This window comes from Protopterus annectens, chromosome 13.part0, assembly GCF_019279795.1.
Source record: "Protopterus annectens isolate FY-2018-M chromosome 13.part0, PAN1.0, whole genome shotgun sequence".
Classification (NCBI taxonomy): domain Eukaryota; kingdom Metazoa; phylum Chordata; order Ceratodontiformes; family Protopteridae; genus Protopterus; species Protopterus annectens.
In genome coordinates, this window is record NC_056747.1 from 1123445390 (window position 1) to 1123467449 (window position 22060).

The following is a 22060-nucleotide window of genomic DNA, read 5'->3' on the forward strand; positions in this document are numbered from 1 at the left end:
TCCATTTCAGAGTTCTGCCCTTTGGTCTCACTATAGCTCCCAGAGTGTTCACCAAATGTATGGCAGTAGTCGCGGCTCACCTGAGACGTCTAGGATTCCATGTGTTTCCCTATCTAGATGACTGGCTCCTATCTGCCACTACCGAGCATCTACTCCTACAAGCCAGTGACCTAACATTGGACATCTGCAGTCAGCTGGGCATTACAGTAAACTTTCAGAAATCTGCCTTGTTGCCCTATCAACATATTACATTCATAGGCGCAGATCTAGACACTTCCTCCATGGTAGCATGTCTTCCAACAGAAAGAGTTATATCACTCAGACAGCAGATACTTCACCTCCTTCCCAAGACCAATGTGAAAGCAAAGATAATTCTAAGATTATTAGGAACAATGGCTTCCATGATTATAATGGTCCCTCTTGCCAGAATACACATGAGGATCCTTCAATGGTTATTATTCTCACAGTGGCCACTTCAAGGAGTTTCCGATGTCTCACCTGATCAGAATAACCGAGAAAAGAAAAAAACAAAAGAACCTTTAGGGTGAGGATTTATGAGCATATTAGAGATATTAACACTTCAAATTCTAATAATGCTTTGTATAAACATGTAGCACAAATTCCTGGACATAATTTAAAAAATTTCATCATTGAAAAAGTGGCTTACAACATAAGGGGAGAACCATGGGAGGACTATCTTAATTTTAAGAAATTATGCTGGCAAATTAAACTCAATGCCACTAGCCACCCCCCCCCCCCCCGGCCTCAATGACAGTATTAGTTTTAGCAGCTTTTTGAAGTTACGGACACATTTTGGATGAATTTAGCATTAGTTTTTCTGCTGCTGACATTCATTATTAAGGTTTTTAAATAGTTAGGTATTGATTTTGTATATATTTGTCAGTTCTTATTGATTTTATATATCCATGTACTGTAGTTTTAAGTCAACTAGTCCTATTAATTTACACGTGATTAATTATGTATTCAAATTTTATATTTAAAGTGAGGCAAACAAATGGTGTTTGTATTCTGATGAAGTCATCTGGTTTTGCTGAAGAAAGCGCTCAATAAATTGTTTTGAATATTAGTTGGTGGTGTTCTGTGGACCTGTGGTTTTGGTTTCACCAGCTGTCGTTTGTATAGCATACATATCGTTCAGTAGTAGCAGCAAACAAGAACTGGGGAATGACACCACTGCATTGTGGGATACCTTATTGCCATGAGCCAGGCTTGAGACTTTCAGCTAAGTATTCGGCCGAGTCGGAGCCGAGGATCAGCTCTAAATCCATCATTGTAAGAATGAACGGCGAGATGGACAACAAACATGGAACGTTGTAGTGAGTACAGAACTTCTTTTTTTCCATTGCAATAGATTGTTTCTGGAACTCCACTATTCTCTATGGGAGTCTAGACACGTGGCATGAGGAGGATGGAAATGAATGGAAGGAATTAGCAAGGAAACCAAGGTATTGGGAACAAATATCTCAAGAGAGAAAGTTAATAAGGCAGGAAGAGGCTCAGCAAATTTTTAGAACACAGGTTTAGAATTTGCTTTCTTTATAAGGGTCTATAAGTCTAGAACAGATTCAAAACTGAAGTATTGGGAACAAATATCTTGAGAGAGAATGTTAATAATGTAGGAAGAGGCTCAGCAGAATTTTAGAACGCAGGTTTCGAATTTGTTGTCCTTGTGAAAACAGTATTCACTGTCAAGCGTAATGCTGCCTTATTTGGCATAATACTCAGCCAGCATTCTCAGCACAATTGTGGCAACAGAGATCAACAGCACAAGACCTGATTGGCTGTTTTTCATTAAATGAGTGCTACGTCTCTCTCTCTCTCTCTCTCTCTCAGAAGTCTCTCGCACTGTATGTTAACTAACTCCGTCCTCTTAGGCCAATGCGAATTTCCGAATTTACATAACAGGAAAACTCTGCATGCTGGGTCCATGTTTAAGTAATGCTGTTTTATTTGTTTCAGTACATACAAGGGAATGCTCTAGTATATTTATAAATAGTGCATCAGTATTTTGTTTCCAGTACTTTGCTCTTATGCATTAGTTTACTTTTTAAGTCACTAACTTTGCAGACAGTGTCAACTAAATATATATTTTAGGTGCTTCCTTGTGTCAGCTAAGATTATACTTTCAGGTATCATTTTTATAGTTTGTTGCAAAAGAGATGGTTTTGAAAGTGTTTAGAATTTCTAGATCTTTCGTAGTGTGTTTAATACGAATCTGTAGTGTTAGAGCTATGCATGTTTTCTGTGGAGGTAAGCTCTTCTGCAAAGTTTTGAGCAGAGTTTGAATTTTGTATGTGCTCTTCCAGCTGAAGCACCATTTTCAAAACAGAATCCTTAGGATCTTGTTGTCTACTTTCTACCTCTGAATTACAAAATAGGGAGCAGTGTTCCTAGTAGACATGTGTTTTCCATTGTAATAGATTGATCTGAAGTAGTTAACTTGATTTATCTGCAACCTGTGGGTATTCAGATCCATATCGGATCTGAGCCGTCAACATTTTTCAAGCATCTGCTCCAAACTTTAAGCTCCTCCCCTTACCCATAATCTCTCACATCTCCTACCTTCCCTCATATCTTGTTTGCCGCTTCATGCGTATGCATCGTGGTCTCTATAGCTCCAAGTTGGGTGTAGTAAGTGGTACTTTTGGTATATACCGCCAAAAAACAAGAACTGGAACCAATAACAAGAAATCGACCTGGAAGCTGACACCACAATTCAACGATAATCCAAAACTTGTTCTTTATTATAAAAACAGATGCCCAAAACGTAACACAAGCGCTTTCGCTAGGATGTTCCTAGCTTTTTCAAGTACAAAAACAAGTTAAAAACATTCAGCTTAAATAGTGCCTTGTCCTCAAGTTAAAACAATTTATACCAATTAAAAATCAATTAGTTAATTGGCAAGTTAAAAATTAACCTATTCCATTCCCAGTATTTAAATAGCTCCCTCCTAAAGGACTGTGCCCTTAAATAAATATATGTCAAGCATGTTACTTTGTCTGAACCTTGTTCTACCAACAGAATATCTCTTTTAAAACCATCTGAATATACTAAAATCATCCAGAAAAAAATATTTTTCTTGGTTTTTTCTTTAAATGACTGGATGAACCATTATAATTGCTTTACTCTTGTAAGAGTAGTGAGGTCAAGATACAATATACATGCTTTCAATAATAAACATTGAATGAATAAATCTACCAATATAATAAAAGGCTGCCAATGATGACAAGAACTTGTCAAACAATAGAATAAATAGGTGCACCAAACAAGGTGTGGACATCACATATAGGGAAGAAATGGGTAACCAAAACAATGAAACATTGTATTGAAGCAAAAATGTAATAAGATAAACTAGTCAATAAATATAGGGACTGTTCTTCTAACTATTACCTGTCCATAAAAATAGACTGCCAGTGAATGTAGTTCTGAGTGCACTACCTATAGAAGTATTATAATCTGGCCCTTCTTAACTTCAGTATGGGCTTTATACTAATGGTGTCATTCAGCCCAGGCCAACTGGCTGCGTTCAGTTTAAGTTGCCACACTAACTCCCTATATTCCAGGGTGGCTTCCCAGTCGCCACCTCTGGAATCTTTGTTAATTTGCTCAAGAATCATAAATTTAAAATTATGATTAGGACATACCAGGGAGTGTTTGAAAAGAGCATTGGTTTCCTTATTTTTGGCCAACTCATAAAAATGTTCATACATTCTTTTCTTGATTTCCCTTTCTGTCTTCCCTACATAAAAACTTTTGCAAGCCATGCATACCACCAAGTACACCACCCCTCTAGAATTGCATGTAAAATGCATGGGGGAATCCACCCTTATTTTTCTGGAAGGTAGATATATTCCTTTGCTATTCAAAATTGCATGGCACTGTTGGCATGCTCCACATTTAAAAGTGCCAGGCTTTTTGGTTGTTGAGGCTTTTATATTATATGTTCTTGAATTTCTTTCAAACATGTCCTTTAAGTTCACACCCTTTTTTCTAATAAACTTTGGTCTATTTGGTAAAATATTTTTAAATTCTTCTTGTGCCATTAATAGCGGCCAATACTTTACAATTATTTTTTCTATATCCTCTGCCTGACTACAATGAGTGTATATAAATTTTGGACCTAAAAATTCATTGTTCTTTACAGTGTTCATATTGTTCTCCCCAGATCCTTGGTTATTCACCACCTGTGTACCTAAAAGTGGGAAATACAGTGTGTTCCTATTGTTAATCACTTCCTTATGTAATGCTTTAAAAAGATCTAAGGGATAGCCTCTTTCCAAGAACATTTTTTGCAACACCATCACTTCGTTGTTAAAATCTTGTTCTAAGCTGCACATTCTTGAGGCCCTAATTAATTGGCCTTTAAGAATCCCTTTCTTTTGTGCAAAAAGGTGGCTTTGGTAGTGCAAGAAAGAATTTGAGAATGATGGCTTACGATAGATTTTAGATTGAAATGTTTTTCTATCAAGATCCTTATATAAGCATACATCCAAATAATGTAATTCAGCTGATGAAACCTCATGGGTGAATTTCAAAAAATTGGTTGAATTATTGATATGAGTTAAAAATTCTAGCAACAAATTGTGGGTTCCTTTCCATAGGATGCATATGTCATCCAAAAACCTCCTATAGAAAAGTAAGTGCTGTTTCCAAGGGGTGATGAACACAAAATCGTGTTCCCATCTGTGGAGAATAATGTTGGCATAGGTGGTAGCACACGGTGCCCCCATTGCTACCCCTTTTAGTTGTTTGAACATTTCGCCTTTGAAGAATACAATGTTATTATCCAGCACTATGCCCATAAACTCCACAATTAAATTGATTAAATTAGAAGAAAGACTAGTTTCTTTCATAAAAAATTCAGCAAACCATTGTAACCCAATATCGTGGGGTATGCTGGGAAAAAGGTCCTTAATATCTATGGTCACCAATAGTAATTCAGTATCAAAATCACTGCATGGAACCATGCGTAGAAAGTCCCAGGAGTCCCTGCACACAAAGCTTAACAAATGTCCAAATTTCTTTGCTACATGATCAATAAATTTCGAGAAGGGTTCGGTTATACCACCACTACCTGCCACGATTGGTCTAAATGGCAAGGGGTCAAGACCCTTATGAGTTTTGAGAATACCAAATATTATGGGAGACCTAGGTTTTGGAACTAACAAAAAATTATACAGTTTTTCATTAATAGCTCCTTGCCATAGATGGTCGTTCAAACAATACTTAATCTTAGACCAGAAAATGTGCACTTCATTTCTTGAAACTATCATGTATTGACTACTATCTTGCAACATTTGATAAATGTACTCATCATAGTTATTTTCATACATAAGTACAATGCCCCCCCCTTTATCGGGTTTCATCACCCTTATCCTCTCATTTTTTAATAACTGAACAAAGTCAGACTCCACCTGTTTGAAATTAACTCTGTCAGAGTGATACTGCTTAATACTCCTAAGTTCTTGTTCCACCAACTGTTCAAACAATTTGATGGATGCATGCATGGGGGGGTTGAATAAACTTTTCCTATGTAATTCAGAGGTTAAACTTATCTGTTCCTTAAACAACAATTGCAAATTAAGACTTCTCGTGAAAAGCTTAACATCTATTAGAGTTAGGGGTATATTACAGTTTTTTGATGGAACAAAATGTAAACCTTTTGTGAAAACATCAAAGGCATTACTATTAATTACAGTATCCGTGTAGTTGTAAATAATAAAGCTAGACTTAGTGTGTATTGTACATGCTCCCTGTTTGGAAACTGTAATTTCTTCATCCACATTCTCCAGACCCTCTGAAATTACATTATTGACAGTGCCTGTGCTATTTTGCGAAGTTATATTTAAAATGTCAGGGGACATGGTGAAGCTTATGTGTTCCACTGCCGTGGTCCTTGCTGTTTCTGCTTCCATCCCATTTTTGGTATATATTTAGTGTGTGAGTGTAGTCATTTTTTGGTCATCCCTTTCCTCCCCCTTCGTCGTTGGTTGGTTTTCTGTCAAAAAAAAAAAAGTAGTTTAAAAAGTTAGGATTTGTGAGGTAGTGTAAGCCTAACTGTCCTTTGTGCGTGTGTGTGTTTGTTTGTTGGTTTAGTTTTGGCTGAGTGGTGTTTGGTGATGACTGAGCAGCCAAAAACAACTTTTAAAAAATGCACAGAGTGTGGCCACAACCTTTCACTGGCTGATGGCCACACTCTGTGTTATTTGATTGGGTGTTCCCCGCCTATCTGTGCCTTGTAGTATGTGTGCAGGTTTCAACCGTAGGGCATTGAGAGAAAGGAATGCAAAGCTGGTAGCTAAAGGCTTGCTACCAGTTTCTGCATTGGACTCAACGACCTCGACATCGGCTCCAGTAGCCGACCCCCCCCCCTCAGGTGGGGACTCAAACTCCCTCTAAGCCTTCTGAGACGGGGACAAAATCAAAGGACAAAGGCAAGGATAAGAGAGACAAGGATGAAAGAGGGGAAAGGCACCGCAAACAGTCTCCAGAGAGGGAGCCATTTCCCAGTCCGCCTACTACATTTGTCAGGACCACGTCTCCTCGGCTCCACTCCCCGAGGTTCTCCCCAGAGCCGACTGAGCCCACGGACCAGAGGCCTTCTTCAAGGTCGTCTCACAGACCAGCCAGATCCAAGTCGGTCGCCTCCTCGTGGTCGACTCGGAGTCTGTCGGAGCTTGACATGGACAGGATGATACGGAGGTTCATTCGGACACAAATCCAAATGAGAGTCTTGCCAGGCCCCTCTCCGGCTGGAGAGGGGACCTCTATGCTTTTCTTCCATCCAATTTCTACTTCCCCAATCCGACCTGTGGTTTCAGGGTTTAGGAGCTGGGGGTTCGGCGCAGACGGTTCCTCCAAACTCGACACCGGCGATTACCTTGAGTTCCTCAGATCAGACTTGTTCGGATCCGAGCAACTCTTGGGGCTGAGAACGGGGAGCCGGATCTGAGGGAAACGGAGGTGTCTTTGGCTCCGACTTTGTTGGATCCGAGTCGTTCCTTTGGAACCCTGGCTACCTTGGCCTCAGCCCCCATCCTCACGACAGAGCCAAGGAGAGATTCTTCTTTGTTGGTTACTAAGGAGGTGTGCTCTCCTTCGGCCTTCGACGTGGTGGAGAGGGTTCTCTCCCAAGGATTGAGACCCCAGCCCATTGCCTTGTACTCTTCTCCGGCTGCCATGGATTTGGTCACGACTCCCATCAGTTTGTCCCAGGGACAGCCAGTGCTAGAGGACCCCCAGGTGGATTCCGTTGTGGAACCCCCCATGACCTACGAGCCCTCTTCAGAGAGTCCCACTGAGGAGGCTTCCCGTAAGCACTCATGTAAGAAGAGGCACATGGACTCCCCCGAGCCCCTCACAGAAGATACTGACTGGGATGAAGGTGATGGTGCCCCCAGGTCACCTCCCGAGGATGTCTCCTTTGGAGACATCATGGAAATCCTCCACCAGAGGGGAGGTTGGTCAGCCCCAAAATCCTCTATGGACGAGTCAGTATTCCTGAAGGCCTTTGGCACGGGACCATCTACATCCTGGGTGTCCCCTCCTGCAGATCCATTAGTGGATCTCATTACCACGTGGGCATGGAAGGAGCCTGACACCATAGAGCCAATACCCAAATGCCTGGACCGGATCCTTTCTCCTCCCACAGACAGACAAGCCTGGTACAAGGGATCCCTGTTGGATGCTATGGTGGTTGCAGCTGCCACAAAGAGAGAACTGGCACAGGAAAGTTCATTGTTCCACCCTCTGGACAAGAAGTCTAGGGCGGTGGATCGGTTTGGGAAGCGAGTCTTTTCTTCAGCGACATTTTCTATATGAGTGCTGAATTATTTGGCACACATCATTTGACTCCAGCGAGACCTAGTCACGGAATTCGCTGTGTCGCCCCCAGAGTCTTTGTCGCCAGAGGACAAGTGACTGTTCTCGGTGAAAATGTCGAATCTGAAATCTGTTTTGAACACGTCCATGCGTCTTTTTTCCCATGCCATGGAAGGAGCGGCTTGGGCGGCTGGGACCGGCGTAGCTATGAGCCGGCAGGCGTCATTCACAAATGTTCCCTTTGACGGTTCCTCCCTGTTCGGGAAGACAGTTTGTGACACCCTGGTCCAGAGCGAGAAGGACGGGAAGACTCTGTCTACCGTCGAAGTCCACTTCTCTAGCCCTCAAAGATCCTTTTTTAGGAATCAGAGAGGGCAAAAGAAGATGTGGTTCTGAAAATCTCAGTTTTCCCAGGACACTCAGGACAACTCTTCCCCTAGAGGCAGAGGGGGAGAAGACAAGAGGCCGCCCCAGAGGTAGAGGGGGGGGGCCGAGGAACTTTTGGTCTAGGGAGACCTTCTCAGACAGAGGGGTTGCCCGACTGTCCTACTTTGGAGACAGTCGGGGGAAGATTGTTATTGCACCTAACGGCTTGGGAGTCCATTACGACCGACCGTTGGGTCCTCCAAATAATATCCAGAGGCTACTCCATCCCGTTCGATGCTCCACCCGTCCAACCAAAGCACCTGCCGGATGTTCCACCCGCTCAAAGGGAGGTGGCAGTGCACGAAATTTCAAAGCTGCTTCACAATCGGGCCATCGAACCGGTCCCCCCAGATCAGTCTGGATTAGGCATTTACTCCAGGTTCTTTTTAGTGCCAAAAAAGATGGGGGATCTCAGGCCCATATTGGCCCTGTCAACCCTGAACTTGACTGTAGCCAAGCAGAAGTTCCAGATGGTCACCTTGCAGTCCATTCTACCTTACCTCCAAGAATGCGACTGGATGTGCTCGATAGACCTCCAGGACGCTTACTACCATATCAAAATTTGCAGAAGCTCCAGGAGATTCCTTTGCTTCCGGCTTGGGAGAAAATCATTTCCTGTTCAGAGCCCTATCCTTTGGTCTCACCACAGCCCCCAGGGCGTTTACCATGGTTATGGCAGTCATAGCGGCTCACCTGAGGCTTCAGGGAATTCAGGTGTTTCCTTACCTAGATGATTGGCTCCTCACTGCTGCCACCAAGCGTCTACTTTGCATGGCCAGAGACTCCTTCCTGCATCTTGCAGTCAATCTAGGGATTACCATCAACATCTCCAAGTCCCACTTGAACCCGACACAGACCTTGGAATTTATAGGGGCACAGCTGGACACTCTACTATTGCAAGTTTTTCTCACTCAGGACAGGGTCCAAAACCTACGGGCTCATGTGTCAGTGATCCTCAGCCCCAGGGCGCCAACGGCAAGCAATGTTCTCCGAGCCCTAAGCTCCATGGCCGCAGCAATCTCAACCCTTCCCTGTGCGTGCCTTCACATGCGGGTGCTTCAGTGGACCCTGGCAGTTCAGTGGTCTTGATTAGACCGCCCCATGGACTATCCAGTACGAATCAGCAGCGCAAGATTTCTCTTTTCTGGTGGCTCCAATCGTCGGAAATCTTGGCAGGTCGTACAGCCCCAGCCAAAGCCACAGTGACCATGGATGCCTCCCAGCTCGGGTGGGGGGTGCACTTTTTGGGGGGGATGGTCCAAGGCACGTGGTCCCAGACTGAGACCAGATTGCATATCAATGTTCTGGAGATGAGGGCAGTGCTTTTAGCGTTGCAAGCTTTCCCTGCTGTTCTTCCCCCGGGGACGATTGCAGTTCAGTCAGACAGCATGTCTGTTGTCTGGTGCATCAACAAACAAGGAGGAACCTATTCTTACCCTCTCTGTCACAAGGCCATGAGAATGTGGGAGTGGGCGATCTTCACCAGTCGGTTTCTGATTGCATCGCACATCCCTGGACGCTCCAACATTTTAGCAGACAGACTGAGTAGGGCTATTCTAATGCCGTATGAGTGGTCTCTAACACAGTCAGTAGTGGAGGAGATCTTCCTTGTGTGGGGTCACCCTTACTGCAATCTCTTTGCATCTCCTTCCAATGCGAAGTGCAGCTATTTCTTCGCTTTGATCCCCTCATCAGGGGACTGGCCCAGAGACGCTCTTGCCCATGCTTAGCCTCCTGGGTTACTGTACGCTTATCCCCTGTTACCTCTCATTCCGAAGTTTCTTCAGAAAGCTTGCAGACTGGGGTTCAAAGTCATCCTCATTGCCCCGTTCTGGCCTCGTCAGGTGTAGTTCCCCTTCCTCTGGTCTCATGCTCTAACTCCCCCATGGATTCTGGATCCCTGCCCGGATCTCATCTCTCATCCCTCGGGCATCAGTCCGCCTGATCTGCACAGCCTCAAGCTGATGGCTTGGTTGCTGCAGTTCCCTTGATTGCTAGGACTCCCGGTCTGTCATCTTCAGTACAGAATATTTTGGTGGCATCCCACAAAGCTTCCACTAGGAAGGTTTATCGCAGCAAATGGAAACACTTCTCTGTTTGGGCTTCTCAGAGGAACCTAAAGCCCTTTACAGCCCCGGTTCCTGCAGTGTTGGAGTTTTTGTCCTATATTTTCAACAAGGGGCTAGTTCCTCTTTGGTGAAAGGACAACTAGCGGCCATATCTAATTTTCATGTCGGCGAAAATCTGAATGCTCTGGCCTCTTTGAGATTGTGTAAAACTTTTCTGAAAGGTACTTTTCTTTTATGTCCCCCGGTTAAGGATTCTGTCCCTCCTTGGGACCTTACCCTAGTTCTACAGGTGTTGGTTCCATTCGAACCAGCAGCGTCAGTAGATTTGAAATTCCTGTCCTGGAAGATAGCTTTTCTAGTGGCCATTACTTTGGGCAGAAGGGTTTCTGAGATCCAAGCTTTGTCTGCCATGCCCCCTTACTTGATCTTTCATAAAGACAGTGTTTCGCAGCATACGAACCCTTCTTTCTTACCGAAAGTTGCTTCTGAATCAAATATTAACCAGATGATTAATCTGCCTGTGTTCTTTCCAAATGTCCAGAACAAGGGTGAATATAAGCTGCATTTGCTAGATGTTCATAGACAGCTTTGTTTCTATTTACACATGACTAAACAATTTTGTAAGTCTGACTAGTTATTCATGTCCTTTTCCAGACCATTTTTGGGCAAGGCCATTTCCAAGGTCTCCTTAGCTAGATGGATTACACAATGTATACTGAAAGTCTATAAGGATAAAGGTCTGTCCCCACCTGGTCCTATTAAAGTTCATTCTACCAGAACTATGGCAGCTTCTGCTGCCTTTTGGTCTAGGGTTTCTCTGGATGATATCTGTGAGCAAGGTCACATACATTTATTTCTCATTATAAGTTGGATTTGATCTCTAGAGGGAGAGCATCCTTTGGCTCTGTGGTCCTCAGGAATATCCTTCCATGAGGGCCTCCTAGGAGTTTTGGTAGCTGGGGTCTCTGTGCCACAGGTTGCAGATAAATGAAGTTAACTACTTCAGATAAAGAAGTGTACTCACCATAACGTTCCATCGGAGTAGTTATACTTAATTTTCTGCGACCACCCCACCCTCCTTCCCCCAAATATGCTCTAGGTTAGTGCTGTTATTAAGTTGCTAATAGTTTGAATAGTGGCAAACTCGATCTGAGGGAAGGTAGGAGATGTGAGGAATTATGGGTAAGGGGAGGAGCTTGGAGCAGATGCTTGAAAAATGTTGTCTGCTCGGATCCGATATGGATCCGAATACCCACAGGTTGCAGAAAATGAAGCATAACTACTCAGATGGAACATTATGGTGAGTACATACCTTCTTTTTTCTGGAACTACACTATCCTCTATGGGAGTCTAGACACGTAGCATGAGGAGGATAGAAATGAAGCGAAGGAATTAGCAAGGAAACCAAGATACTGGGAACAAATATCTCAAGAGAGAAAGTTAATAAGGTAGGAAAAGACTCAGCACAATTTTAAACTGCAAATTGAGAAGTGTTTTTTCTTGTAAAAACAGTGTTCATTATTACACGAACTGCTGCCTTATTTGGCATAATACTCAGCCAGCATTCTCAGCATAATTGTGGCGATAGAGATCAAAAGCACAAGACTAGACTGGCTGTTTTTCATTAAATGAGTGCTACGTCTCTCTCCCAGAAATGTCTTGCTCTGTATGTTAACAAAGTCCGTCCTCTTAGGCCAATGCGTATTTCAGAATTTACATAATAGGAAAACTGCATGCTGGGGCCATATTTAAGTAATGCTGTTTTATTTGTTTCAGTACATACAAGGGAATGCTCTAGTATATTTATAAATAGTACATCAGTATTTTGTTTCCAGTACTTTACTGTTATGCATTAGTTTACTTTTTAAGTCACTAACTTTGCAGACAGTGTCAACTAAATATATATTTTATGTGCTTCCTTGTGTCATCTAAAACTATACTGTTAGGGATTATTTCTTTACTTTTTTGCTAGTGAGAGGGTTTTGAAATTGCTTGGTTTTTGCCTGCCACAGGGAAGAGGTTGAAGTTTTTTTTTTTTTTGAGTATCAAACAGGTAGATGTTAAGTTGTCAATCTCGCCTTCATTCTTGCTTGATGGGTTCGGAGCCGATCCTCGGCTCCGACTCGGCACTTGCTTTAGCTCGAGAACTCCTTTTACCAGCTTGAGGCAGCCCCATATCCCATGATGCAAGGCGGTAAGTACCCAGATCTCGTTTGCCGCTTCGCTTAGGAGGTCTTCTTTTTACCAGCTCCTGGTAAGTTGTTCACTTTGTGATATTTAAGCCCCTTTTTAGTCAAAAACTCCTTTATTGATAGTTTAAGTTTATATTTCTACCCTTTCTGACAGAAATTCCCTGTCTCCTTTAATTTTTTGTTAGTCAATCTTTTCCCTATCCCATCCCCCCCCTGTTAGGGTGTGTGTGTTGGTTTATAGAATACCTTTTTGGTATTTTGTTTAAGTTAATTTTGACTGGTGTGTGTGTGTGTTGTGTTTTCAGCACCATGTCAAAGGAGAGGGTCTCAGGTTTTAAGAAGTGTGACTCGTGCTGTCAGAAGATGTCTCTGACAGACGGTCACACTTCTTGCCTGTATTGTCTGGGCCCTCTTCACCTGCAGGACTCCTGTGCTATTTGTCACTCCTTCAGCCAGAGAGTCCTGCAGGAGGCGTAATAAGCTGATTCTTAGGGGCCTTCTTAAGCCGGAGGGCTCTCCGGCTAAGTCGGCTCCACCAAAATCAGCAAAACCTGCCAAGGCCCAGGCTTCTGTATCTAAGCCTGCGGCCTCGGCTCCGGCTGGAGCCGATTCTGGCTTGACAAAGCTTTCGGCACCGATGGCTATCGGTGCCGAATCTGTATTGTCCACTTCGATGTCGGCTCCGATCGGTTCCGACACCCATGTGGCACAGGCATCGGTGTCGGCTCCGATCGGCTCCGACACCGTTACTTTGGTGGCTGTATCGGCTCCGGCTGGAGCCGATACATCGTGGCTTCCTGTCGGCTCCGAGAAGTCGGCTCCGACAGGATCTATAGTATCGGCTCCGATGGCTCATTCCAGGAAGAGGTCGAGGTCTCCTTCCTTGGAGCCGATACTTTCGGCTCCGGCTTCACCTCTTCTATCGGAACGGAGCCATCGGAGCCGATCTTCAAGGTCATCCAGGTTGTCAGATCATGACCTAGAGAGAGTGGTCAGTAGATTACTCAAGTCACAGGTACTGGCCCAAATGTTACACAGTCCGTCTCAGCAGGCGACTGTTGGTCCACACCCCGTTACAGTTCCTCCTTCAACTCTACCCCAGAGCTTGGAGTTGGAGTCTTCGGGCATGGTTACTGCTACGGCTGGAGGACGGATACCCCTTCTGTTCCTTCAGCCTCTACTCTTATCTCCTCTTGAGACCTTCCTTAGAGGGATTCGGTGGTCGGGCTTCCATGGTCTCCTCCGAGGGGTGAGTGGCATCGCACCCTTGTCCGAACCCGCTCTTCCCCTTGGAGCCTCGACCTTGGTGCGCTCGGCTCCGACATCTGCCTCGGAGGCTTCCCTTCGGTGGTCCCTGGAGTTCCTAGCTCTTGAGCGGGTTCTCTCGGACCTGCCTGGGAGGAGCATTCGAGGTGATGAAGAGTGTACTGGCCACTGGTATCAGTCAGCAGTCTGTTCCCGTAGCGCCTCCCTCTATAGTACCTGTTGACATCTCTGCCACTTCTCTTGCTACAGGACCCAGAGATCCTCCGCCTCAGGTTTCCCCATTGGGAATTTCCCCTCTTCCGAGGATTCTCCTGATGTTTGGGAGATCCTCCTAGGAAGAGGACTTGTAAGAGGAAGCATGTAGACTCCCGAGTCTGTCACTTGGATACTGACTTTGATGAGTCAGAGGGATCCCTAGATCCCCTCTCAGGCTGTCTCCTTCTCAGACATCCTAGAACTTCTGAAACAGAGCGGAAACTGGCCCACCAACAATCCCTCTGAGGATGAGTCAGTATACCTAGAGGCGTTTGGATCTCGGCCCTCCACCTCCTGGGTGTCTCCGCCTTCGACCCCTTATGCAGGTTATTGCAAAGGCGTGGGCAGCTCCTGACTCTGTAGAGCCAGTCCCTAGGAGGCCTTCTAAATTTATCACTGCCCCGAGTGACAAACAATTCCTTACCAAAGGTGTCCCCGCTGATGCCATGGTGGTGGCTGCGGCCACCAAAAAGGAACTTGCAGATCCTTCCGTGCCTGTCCATCCTCCTAATAAGGACTCTAGGACCATGGATAGGTACGGTAAGCGGATGTTTTCTCAGCGACATTTGCTATGCGTTCGCTGAATTACCTATGTCACTTCACCAGACTCCAAGGGGATATCCTGAAGGAGCTGGGAGAGGTAGTTCAGGATCCTACAGCTGCAGGGGCTCAAGAAAAGATTGCTTCGCAGCTAGGAACCCTCAATTCCGTTGTTAACTCCTCCATGCGGCTAATATCTTATGCTGCGGATGGAGCGAGTAGAGCCGCAGGCACAGGTGTGGCTCTTAGACGCCAAGCCTGGATGCGGCTATGTGATTTTGCGGATCCCTTTAAGGCGTCCTTCACAAATTCTCCCTTTGATGGGTCAGCTTTGTTTGGCCCTCAGGTGAAGGAAACCTTGACCAGGTGCGAGCAGGACGGCAAGACTCTTTCTGCTGTTGGAGTCCGTTTTTCCACACCTTCTAGGCCTTATCCCAAAGGACAGAAGGGTGGGAAGATGTGGTTCCGTAAATCCCAAGGAGTCACGCCGGATTCACGTGGTCAGTTTACCCCTAGAGGCAGAGGGGTAACAATAACAGACGCTCCAGAGGCAGAGGGGTCCGAAGAACCAGGGAAACAGGGAGCCTCTCTCTGACAAGCCCTTTCAGCATCCCTGAGGTGTTGCCCGGCTGTCCCTCCTTGGAGGCAGTCGGGGGAAGATTATCACTGTACCCAGAAGCCTGGCATTCCCTCACTCAAGACACATGGGTACAGTCGATCATATCCAAGGGTTACATAATTCCTTTCGAGGAAAGTCCTTTCCCCTCAAATTCCCTTCCAGATGTACCACCCGGTCTAAGGGACATTGCAGAGTTAGAAATCGCAAAACTACTGCAAAAGAGCCATTCAGCCAGTTACAATAGACCATTCAGAGCCGGAATCTACTCAAGGTTCTTTTGGTCCCCAAAAAGACGGGAGACTGGAGACCAATATTGGATCTCAGCAGACTCAACAAGTCTGTCAGGAAGACAAGATTCGAATGGTCACTCTTCAGTCAGTTCTGCCCTTCTTACAGAAGGACAACTGGATGTGCTCAATAGATCTTCAGGATGCGTACTATCACATCAAAATTCACAGACGCTCCAGGAGATTTCTCCGCTTCGGCTGGGGTCCAGTCATTTCCAGTTCAGAGCCCTGCCCTTTGGTCTCACTACAGCCCCAGAGTGTTCACCAAATGCATGGCAGTGGTCACGGCTCACCTGAGACGTCAAGGATTCCAGGTGTTTCCGTATCTCGACGACTGGCTCCTGTCAGCCACCACCAGGCATCAGCTTATACAAGCCAGGGATTACACAATAGACCTTTGTTCTCATTTGGGCATCTCAATCAACTTGAAAAGTCATCCTTATCGCCCTGCCAGTCTATTACCTTCATAGGCAAACTTAAACACTGTTCGGATGTCAGCTACCCTTACAGAACAAAGAGTTTCAGACATTCAGACTCATGTCAGGATCATTCTGGCCAGCAAGAAAATACAGGCCAGAATGGTTCTGAAGGTATTAGGTCTCATGGCTGCGGCCATTACACTTCTTCCCCTGGCTCGATTCTACATGCGCCTTCTTCAGTGGATGCTGTTCACACAGTGGTCATACCAGCAACTTCCAATGCGTCACCAGATTCTGGTGACAAAAACATGCAAAGAACATCTTGCTTGGTGGATCACATCGTCTCAGGTTCACCAAGGCAGGTGCTTTGTACCTCCGTCCCCGATAGCCACTGTCACCACGGATGCCTCCCTGATCGGGTGGGTGGTCATTATCAGGGCAGGATGGTTCATGGGACGTGGCAACCGTTCGAGTACCATCTGCACATAAATGTCCTGGAGATGAGAGCAGTGCTTTTAACGTTGCAAGCCCTCAACGACTTTCTTCCCGTAGGGACAATTGCAGTCCACACAGACAACATGTCTGTAGTTTGGTATATCAACAAACAGGGCGGAACCAAGTCCTACCCCTTGTGTCGAGAAGCGCTCAGACTTTGGCAATGGGCGATCTCCTCTCATCGGTTTCTGGTAGCAACGCATATCCCTGGGAAAACCAACATTATAGCGGACAGATTGAGCAGAGCTATCCTCATGCCTCACGAGTGGTCTCTCAAGCAATCTATAGCGGAAGAGATTTTTCTGGAATGGGGTCGTCCATGTTGCGATCTTTTGCTACTCCCCAAAACAGCAAATGTCCAGACTTCTTCAGCCTCTTCCCTCTATCAGGCCATCCCCAGAGACGCTCTGACCCAGGATTGGCCCCAGGGACTTCTTTATGCCTTCCTCCATTTCCTCTGATCCCTCAGGTGATCCAGAAAGCTACCGTTTGAGAGCCAAATTGATTCTCATTGCCCCTTACTGGCCTCGACAAGTTTGGTTCCCGTTCCTCCATCATCACCTTTTGGTGCAGCCGTGGCATCTGGACCCAGTGCCAGATCTACTGATTCACCAATCCGGTCAGCTGCACCGGTCAATCCCTTCTCTCAACCTCACAGCATGGTTGCTCCACTTCCTTCCTTAGCCAGGCTTCCTTTGATCTCTAGCCCAGTTAGAGACATCATAGTAGCTTCACTAAAATCCTCTACCAGGAGGATTTACACAAGCAAATGGAAACGTTTCTCTTATTGGGCTAAGGCCCAAAATATTGATCCTTTTACTGCCCCTGTTCAGGCAGTTCTGGACTTCTTAGCAGAGATTTTTCATGCAGGCTCCTCTTCTTCCACAGTCAGAGTTCAATTGGCTGCTATTTCTAATTTTCATGTCGGGATAGCAGATCATAATATTATGTCCCATAGGCTCTGCAGGGCCTTCTTGAAAGGAATTTTCCTACTAAAGCCTCCAATCAGGAATCCTCCTCCTCAGTGGGATCTAAATTTAGTGCTGACATCCTTGATTCTTCCCCTTGAGCCAGCTGTTTCTTGTTCCCTGAAATATCTTTCTTGGAAAACTTTATTCCTAGTGGCTATTACATCTGCCAGGAGGGTGTCTGAACTTCATGCTCTTCGGTTCGACCCCCTTATTTGATTTTTCACAAAGATAGAGTATCTTTGAGAACTAATCCATCCTTTTTACCTAAGGTCGCTTCAAAGAACAATCTGAATCAATCCATTGATCTCCTGTATTTTTCCTAATTATTCAGATAGAGCTGAACAAAGCTACATTATCTTGGCGTCCACCGTCAACTTAGATATTATTTGGACAGAACAAAAATTTAGAAAATCTGATCAACTTTTGTTTCCTATGCGGATAATAAAAAAGGCCTTCCTGTTTCTAAAGTGACTTTGTCCAGATGGCTTTCTTCGGTCATCACTGAAATTTATACTCAGGGGAAAACAGCTGTGCTCAAAACCCAAAGCACATTCAACTAGGAGTTTAGCTACTTCTACAGCTTTTCAAGCTAGACTTCCTTTGGACACTATTTGTGCAGCGGCCACTTGGGCCACTCCTCACACTTTTGTTTCCCATTACAAATTGGACTTGGCCTCCAGGGACAGAGCCAGTTTTGGCTCTACAGTCCTCTAGAGTTTGTTCCATTGAGCCACCCAGGATAGAGGTGCTAGGGACGCGGTCCCATCAAGCAAGAATGAAGGCGAGATTGACAACTTAACATTAAGAAGTTATGTACCTACCATAGCGTTCCATGTTAGTTGTCTTCTCGCCTTCTTTCTTCGACCCTCCCTCCTTCCCCCTGGCCTGGACAGACCTTGTATAAGAAACTATTATGCTAAAGACCATTCAGACCTGGTCCTTTTTCCATCTGCAAGTTTCTTCTTCCTTTGGGAAGTATTTTATGCTTGGTGTTATTGCCCTTTGTCAACAAACGAGATCTGGGTACTTACCGCCTTGCATCATGGGATATGGGGCTGCCTCGAGCTGGTAAAAGGAGTTCTCGAGCTAAAGCAAGTGCCGAGTCGGAGCCGAGGATCGGCTCCGAACCCATCAAGCAAGAAAGAAGGCGAGAGAAGACAACTAACATGGAACGTTATGGTAGGTACATAACTTCTTATTTATTGTACTTGATCAGTTTTCTACTATTGATGACTGTATGTATTAACCTGTTCAGGAATTAGCATCATGAAAAAAGTATAATTGGTGGAGTCTTGGTTGGTTAATGATAAAAGCTGTGTGTGTGTCAGTTGCTGTCTTTTATCTACGTTAGTGCTTAAAATTGCTAGACCTTTCGTAGTGTGTTTTAACAAGGATCTGTAGTGTTAGAGCTATGCATGTTTTCTGTGAAGGTAAGCTCTTCTGCAAGGTCTTGAGCAGAGTTGGAATTTTCTATGTGCTGCTCCAGCTGAAGCACCATTTTCAAAACAGGATCCTTAGGATCTTGCGGTCTACTTTCCACCTGTGAATTACAACATAGAGAGCAGTGTTCCTAGTAGACATATGTTTTCCATTGCAAAAGATTGTTTCTGGAACTCCACTGTTCTGTATGTGAGTCTAGACATGTGGCATGAGGAGAATGGAAATGAAGGGAAGGAATTAGCAAGGAAACCAAGGTACTGTGAACAAATATCTCGAGAGAGAAAGTTAATAAAATAAGAAGAGGCACAGCAGAATTTTGGAACACAGATTTAGAATTTATAAATCTAGAACAGATTCAAAACTGAAGTAATGAGAACAAATATTTCAAAAGAGAAAGTTAATAAAGTAGAAAGAAACACAGCAGAATTTTAGACTGCAGGTTTGGAAGTTGTTGTCCTTGTAAAAATAGTATTCAATATCACACGTAATGCTGCCGTATTTGGCATAATACTCAGCCAGCATTCTCAGCACAATTGTGGCGACAGAGATCAAAAGCACAAGACCCGACTGACTTTTTTCATTACATGAGTGCTACGTCTCTCTCCCAGAAGTCTCTCGTGCTGTATGTTAACTAATTCCGTCCTCTTAGGGCAATGCGTATTTCAGAATTTACATAACAGGAAAACTCTGCATGCTGGGTCCATATTTAAGTAATGATGTTTTATTTGTTTTCCAAGGCTGGTCGATCTTCGGAGATGGGGGGACCAGCTTTCGAGGCCATGTGGAGTGCACTATGCAGGTCCTTAGCGACATTATTCGGCTCTGATACACGTTTTCGCCTGAGGAGCCACCCAGAAAAAGAACGTGTTAGAGAAAGCACATTGACTCCCAAGATGAGTCCCTCACGTCAGACACCAGCCTCGAGGAATCGGAGGGGTCCCCCAAGTCATCCTTTGAGGATGTCTCTTTCTCTGACATCCTGAAAATTTTGAAGCAGAGGGGTGACTGGCCCTCCAAAGCTCCCTCTGAGGAGGAGTCTGTGTTCCTGAAGGTCTTCGGGGCTCAGCCCTCCGCCTCCTGAGTGTCTCCACCCTTCGATGAGCTTTTAGATCTGGTTTGTCAAAGGGTATGGGAAACCCCTAACTCGGTGGAACTAGTCCCCAGGAGACCCAACAAATTCTTGTCCGCTCCGTCTGACAAAGAGTTTCTACCCAAGGGAGTTCCTGTAGATGCCATGGTGATGGCAGCGGCCACCAAGATGGAACTGGCTGAGACTTCTTCTACCGTCCATCCTCCTAACAAGAAGTCTAGGACCATGGACCGGTACTGGAAGCATATGTTTTCTTCAGTGGCCTTTACACTGTGGTCACTGAATTACTTATCTCATTTTACACGGCTCCAAAGAGATCTCCTGAAAGAGCTTGGAGATACTCTACAGGGTAACGTTTCTGATGCGGTGGCTCAGAAGGTCAATGCTCAGATGTCTACCCTCAACTCTATTGCTAACTCCTCCATGAGGTTGATCTCTTATGCAGCCGAAGGAGCGGGTAGGGTAGCGAGTTCTGGAGTTGCTCTTAGGAGACACTCCTGGATGCGCCTCTGTAATTTCGTGGAGGCCTTCAAGTCTACGTTCACTAATGCCCCATTTGATGATTCCTCCTTATTTGGAACCAAGGTGAAGGAGACTCTCACTAGGTGCGAGCAAGAGGGAAAAACTCTGTCTGCTGTGGGAGTCCATTTTTCCCTACCCTCTAGACCTTATCCCAACACCCAGAGGGGTGGGAAGATGTGGTTCAAAAAATCACAGAGATGTTTTCATGATGCACAAGGTGAGTCCCCCTCCAGAGGCAGGGGAGGAGGTGTTAATTCTGGTAGACGCCGCCCTAGGGGCAGAGGAGGCCCGCATAACCAGGGTGACCACGATTCCTTTCGTGGTTCTCCCTACCAGCGCTCCTGATGGGAGGCCCGACTGTACATTTCCGGAGCCAGTCGCCGGTCGCATTTCGCTATACCCAAAGGCCTGGCAAAGTATAACTCAGGACCTGTGGGTATTAAAAATAATTTCCGGAGGATATCACATACCCTTCTCTTCAACTCCCCCTCCGATCAGGAAAAATCCCAGATGTTCCACCCAATCAAAGGGATTCCGCAGCTTCAGAGGTTTTAAAGCTGCTAGAAAAAGGAGCCATCCAGCCTGTCCTCTCAGACCAGATCGGATTAGGGACTTACTCCAGATTCTTTTTGGTGCCGAAAAGAACAGGGGACCTGAGACCCATTTTGGATCTCAGCAGATTGAACACCCATGTAAAGAAGTCCAAGTTCCGTATGGTCACATTCAATCTATTCTCCCATTGTTGGGAAAAGAAGTGTGGATGTGCTCCATCGACCTCAAGGATGCTTACTACTATATAAAGATGGACAGGGCATCCAGAAGTCATTTACACTTCTGGCTGGGAGCCAGTCATTTTCAGTTTCGCGCCCTGCCCTTTGGTCTCACCACAGCCCCCAGGGTGTTCACCAAATGCATGGCAGTGGTAACGGCTAACTTGAGACATCAGGGATTCCAAGTGTTTCCATACCTCGATGACTGGCTCCTTTCTGCCACCACCAGGCATCTACTCCTACAAACCAGAGACAATCAAAACAAAAATCAAAACAGAGATCAATCTGTGTCAACAGTTAGACATAACTCTTAATTGGGAAAAGCCTGCCTTGTTGCCCTCGCAGCTTGTCACCTTTATAGGCACCGAGTTAGATACCGTGATCATGAGGGCATTCTTACCAAGAGAAAGGATTCAAAGTTTACAACTGCAGGTGTACGCATTACTCCCTTTGAGAAGAGTGAAGGCAAGATTGATCCTCAAATTGTTGGGCATGATGGCTGCCACAATTATGCTGGTTCCTTTGGCAAGGCTAGACATGAGGCTCCTTCAATGGCTACTCTTCCCCCAATGGTCTCTACAACATCTTCCTCTTCCTCTTTCTCATCTCATAATAATCACAGACAGGTACAAGCAGGATTTACACTGGTGGCTTCACACCAGCAACCTTGACGCGGGAAAACCCTTCGTTCCATCCCCTCCGGTTGCCACAGTGACCACGGACACCTCCCAGATAGGGTGGGGGGGGCATTATTTAGGCAGGACAGTCCAAGGCATGTGGCAGGAACATGAGATGCATCTGCATATCAATGTCCTGGAGATGAGAGCAATGCTACTAGCATTGCAAGCACTTCAGA